This window comes from Arabidopsis lyrata, assembly GCF_000004255.2.
Source record: "Arabidopsis lyrata subsp. lyrata unplaced genomic scaffold ARALYscaffold_3, whole genome shotgun sequence".
Taxonomy (NCBI): Eukaryota; Viridiplantae; Streptophyta; class Magnoliopsida; order Brassicales; family Brassicaceae; genus Arabidopsis; species Arabidopsis lyrata.
In genome coordinates this window covers 14,322,114-14,328,113 of record NW_003302553.1, presented here as the reverse complement: position 1 = coordinate 14,328,113, position 6,000 = coordinate 14,322,114, and positions in this window count along the sequence as shown.

Below are 6,000 nucleotides of genomic sequence, written 5' to 3'. Positions count from 1 at the left end.
GATTCAAATGGATGAGAAATTCTTAAGGATGGGGTAATCGAATAAAATGGTCTCCTTAACCTATCAGGTGGTTAACAAACTTAATCAAGCTATCCCTAGACAACATGTTAAACAACATATCAATCCCCACTTCCGTAATAAAAACCTTCAAGCAAAGCTAATTCTAGAATCGATTCCTATTGACGAAATCTAACAAAGCAGACGTTAAGAATCAACATGTTAAAGCCAATAAGCGTTCTAAACGGCCAATCCCTTGGGATAGAGACGCAAATCTCTGGAATTAGTGGTTCATACATTTCATTAAACACCTTCTAGGTGTAGAAATGCCAAGGCTCATATTCTACTCGATTAGATGAGAATTAGCATTAAGTACTACTAATCCAGAAAGGATTTAAATAATCTAAACTTAACCACCTGACAAATTAAAGATTCCACCCTAATGTAACCCATCCTTAAGAACCCTAAATTAAACATTCACCAATATGCCTTCAGGGATTCGCTTAGAAAGATCCGCTAGAAGCAGAGTGATCAGCAGGTATGAGACATTCATGCCTTGGTCGTCTGACACCGAATTCGTTTCTTCAGCTCTTAATCTCTGGTTTAGCTCAAGAATGATTTCTTATCTCCAAATTTGTCTTGAACGTGTAAAAACCTTAAAAGAGTAGAAAAGACTATAAAAACAACAAAAAGTTTTTAAAACTGACACATATATCATGGCTAAAAACATTAAAATCTATGATACATCACTTACATGAGGCTAAACAATTAAACCCGATGATGAATCTTTCAATTAGTCTACTAATCTATGTAATGTATATTTTTAAAACTCATTCGTTTCACATAATGAATGAATTATGAAAAAAAAAAAAAAAATTATTTAGTCATGTGCATTATCTTTGTAAGGTTTAGTAGATTTTTTAAAACACTTTTTATTACTATTTTTTCGTCATTTTATACGATACATTCTCCGCCTCCTACCATCTACTCTCGTTTCACCTTATATTTGCTCAAATATAATATATTGATATGTGAATTTATTATCAAGGCAAGTTATAATTATTTTCTCTTTCATATCTTGTAATATTTAGTTTTCTTTGATGAGTTGCATGTGGTTTTTGACGTATATTATAATTTTAAATAGTACTCTATATTTTGATTTTCTTAAAATTTATAACTTATTCTAAATTTTCATATATATAACTTATTCTAAATTTAAAATATGCGTATATTAACAAATTTCATCTTATTTTTAATTAAAAACTCTACAACATAGTATTACTATTTGCTATATAATTTTAAGATGGAACTATATAATTTATATATTTATCCAATTTCTAATTCATTTTTTATATTTTGATTTTTTTTAAAAATTGATATTTTCTTTTCATGAAAGATAATAATGTAAAAATGTAATTAATTTTAGTTTTCATGTTTTCAAATTTTAATAGCTAAATTATGTGGTACTTACAAAAATAAATAAATTATATTGATGTGGACGCCCTAAATGGAGAGTGAACTCTCTAATTATATATATAAATTATGAGAGAGGTCGGAGATCACCCTACAATTTGGATGCAAAATAAAGTAAATAGTATTTCTTTTCTTCTCACAATCTTTCACAATATATAACCAAAACTAATCGCTCATTTTAAAGAAAACGTTAATATCTCTATAAACAACTAATACCATTCTTTTCTTTCACAATTCGGAAAATCAAACAATTCTATTGCAATTTAATTTTCATCCATTTATATGTTAGTTGTTTGTTAGTTTTCAATAATCGGCAGTGATAATTATTATACTATATAAATTTATTTAACAAGTGTCTTAACTCTTGAAAAATTTATTTGAAGAGTTAAATAGAGATATCAATAGTAGATAAATACGATACGTAATAGTCACAATACAGATCGACAGATGGAACAAAAAGCTAATCGAATAGTTTTGTTTTATAAATTTTGTTTATGTAACTTATGATTTATACGAGTGATTCAGTACATAAAAATAAGTAGAAATGACTCTAAAATACATACTTATTGTTTATGTAAGGAAGGACTATATTTTGGTTCAGTTATTTTTTATGTTAACACCAAAATCGGTGTTAAATTAATGTATGAAACAACATGTCGACAAGTTTTTTGACGTAAACTACAAGCCACAATGGTAAAAAGTGTAAGTCACCAAATATTAGCTCGTTTTGAGCGTTTCCATTTGTTATTACTATGAGGGACGTCGGAGATCACTCTACGATTTGGATTGTATCCCTTTATTGCAAGCTATACTTCACAATATAACAAACAATGATCGTTATTTTAAAGGAAGATGTTGATTTGTGCATAAAGAACTAATATTTTCACCTTTTACGACTTAGAAATATCAAACTATTCATTCTATTGGAATTTAACTTTTATCAATTCTATATATGGTAGTTATTTATCGGCACTCAATAATCAGCAATGATATCTTAGTCTAATCAGAATTGATAGAGTTAAAAGGCTATTTACTAGTACCGATACATAACGACCGATGAAACAAAAAGTGAATCATATATTTTAAATAATTTGAATTTTTTTTAATGTAACTTATAATTTAAAAGAGTGATTTAACACATAAAATGTATATAATTAACTTGAAAAATACGTAATATTTGTTTATATACTTGAGGATTGTATTTTGGTTCAGTCATTTTTATGTGATAGTTAACACCAAAATCGTTGCTAACAGACATATGAAACAGCATGTCGGCTTTTGGTCCAAACTACCAGCCAAACTAGTAAAAGTCTAAGTTACCAAATATTAGCTCGAATGTAAAGAAAGAAGAATAAAAGGGTATCTATTTCTTATCGTTATGAGAGAGATCGGAGATCACCCCACGATTTGGATGCAAATTTTTTATTTTTTATTAACAACTATATTAGATTGATTCCGATAAGTCAATGCTAAAAAATATTGTTTACATAGATAGTAAATTGTTGCTGGATACGAAAGTTCGTGCCAGTTTATCCGCTTTTACATTCGTATTTCAAGAAATTAAAAATAAATAAAATAAATCAAACTCTTCCTTGTCACTTTGAATCGCCTCTAAATATGTTACGAACGCTAGCCACTTTTGCGGAGAAGACACCATCTTCACCAGGTCATAGCAGTCTTTAAAGAAAACTACTTCTCTCTTGTCTTGGCCGATCATACATCTTATCGCCCAAATTAATACTTCGACCTCTTCATGTAGTGAGGTTAAGATTCTTCTAAGATTTGCATCTCTCATGTCTTGTGTTCCATCATTGAGATAAGAACAAAACTATCCTAATCCGGATAAACGATCGCTTTCCTTCCAAGAACCGTCTACGAAACATCGATATTCGGGTCTGTACTAACTTGTATGTTCAATTCTAGAATGAGAGTGAGTATTTTCCACCACCATATCTAGATTGTCATCTGAGATCTCCACCTGAGCTAACTGTCAAGCTTGCTCTTCATTTTCTGCTAACCGCAAAATCTCAAGCGAACTTTTATCCACGTTATCATAAACCTTATCATTTATGGCTTTCCACAAATACCAAATAATCCATGGAAACGTAGATGTGTAGACATCTGATGGTGTTCGCCCAAATAAATAATCTATATTTGCATAGAGTGAGCCTGAAGAAAAAACTTCGGTGCCGTTGAGATCTGTGATAAAGCCCATGTTTGACGTGCAGGTGGACATTCAAAAAGGACATGATTAATTGTCTCTTCTGAATCCCCACATCTATCACATCTTATATCGCATTTAGTACCTCGTCTACGAAGATTTGATGTAACCGAACTACACTCAGTTAAGCCTTACCACATAAAATATCTTAATTTCGGGGGACATTTTATCTTCCACATAAAAGCTTGAAGTGGGGTTTAATATCTGGCCCAAATCCACATGTTATAGAATACGTCGGACTATCAAACCGGGCCATGTGATACCCTGATTTAACCGTATAATTACCAGATTTGGTAAAATGTCATCCCCTTTTCAAGATATCTTCACAATATATATCCAAAGTAATAGCTAACATTTAGGAAGACTTTCATCTATATATAAAGAGTTATCAGTTTTATGAATATAAGTACAAATAAAAATTAAGACAATGTTGAAGTAAGTTTTGTGATTGCTCGAGTAATTACTCGATAAACTTAACTGTAATGTAGTAAATTCGAGGTCGATCCACAAGAACCAATGGTACGCTAAGGATTTCCGAGACTCGTTCTTAGGTAAAGCAGAAAAGTTGTTTGTTGGCTTTCAGATTTATAAATAAAAATGCCGAAATAGTTAACTTTGAAGATTTAAAGACATTGGGCCATAGGGTATTTGAGAGATCAATGAATAATGGAAACATGAGTCAAGGAATTCAACAATGAATCATCGTTCTTGAACATGAACACAAGTTTAAACTAATTCTCTCTCTCGACATTAATCACTAAATTTGACTACTCGACTACTAAACTCTTGTTTGTAATTTTCTAATCAAATTCGCATTACTAAACAAGTTCACTAAGTCCACAATGCATTCTAACATCAACTTTCGTTGGCTAGAAATATATTGCTCAATTGACATTTGTTTAGGAATTCTATCAAACACTTTTGATGCATAGAAAAATCTAGAATCTAAAATACGGTGATCAATCCTATTATACCATTAAGAACATGTAAATCGAAGAAACTAAAGATAAAGAACTCTAAAAAATAATCAAACCATCAATTCATTGAATCCCCTACGTAGAACCCTAAAATCCAATAAGGAGACTACTCACACATATTGAAAAGAACAACACAAAGAGATGAAGAAAACATAATCGATTAATGAAATATAAAAGAAAATGGATTAGAAATCTTTTTCAAAGTGTCAAAGAAGATGGATTCTTATCCCAAAGTTTCTTACAAACCAAAGAACAATGTTTAGAACTTAAAAGTATGAAGATAATGTGTAAAAAGTCGAGCATAGGGTTTTAAAACAATAGGAGATGAGCCGGGTCAAATCTTGAGTGATCATGTCAAATATGGGCCAAAAGTACGTCTAGGAAGGGACCCATCGATCCAGTGAGTGGACCGATCGGTCTAGCAGCCTCTGGAGTGATTCATGTCCGTCAGGGAAAGCGGATCGATCGATCCAAAAATGGACCGATCGATCTGGTTGCTCTGGTATCAAACTCTGCAACTGCTTCAAATACTCACTAGAATGACCTGTCTTCTCTAAATTGGGCATAACTCTTGAATACACTTTTAGATTTCTTTCATATCACTTATAAAATTAAGGTAACATCTTTATCAAGCTTATGTCGAAAATTCAGAAAGATCTAACAGTGGTAAGTCCTCCATATGTGGCAAAAAATCTAACACTTTTCAAAGAATCTGCATCTCCAAATGTGTGTTTATATCCAAAAACATCTCGTTTTTCTCCGAAGCAACCTAAAACCTGTAGAGACTCGATAAAGGACTAAAAGACTCTAAAAATATATTTTGACTCTATAAAAGATATGATATAGAAATGAAAACAAAGACTCAGAACCGATAAAACACAACATATCATTTTGCATAAGTCAGATTATCAACTTCACCAGCACTCGCAAAGAGCTAAACAAAGTCCTTAGCTTTTGAACTATACTAAAAAAAGCGTAACAATAATGTGGTTTGGGCAGCTTAGGACATTCTTCTTGTTGTAGGATAACAATGTTGGTATCTAGAGAGACCCATTTGTCGACATAGATATCCATGAAAACCAAAAACATTTCCAAAGAAAAGCAGAAAATATTCAAAGTTCTCGTTTTGGAACCCAGAAAATTAGTGAAGAGACCAAGTTTTGTAAGTATTCTCAGATAAAAAGAAGTATGGTAAGAGAATCGAAAAAAAAAAATTTATCTTAACAAAAAAAAATATATAAAGCAAAGAATAAAATCATATATATGAAAGTTGGTCAACTCTCTCCATATGTATGCTACATCATCATACAAGAAAATGACATGTGTTTTTTT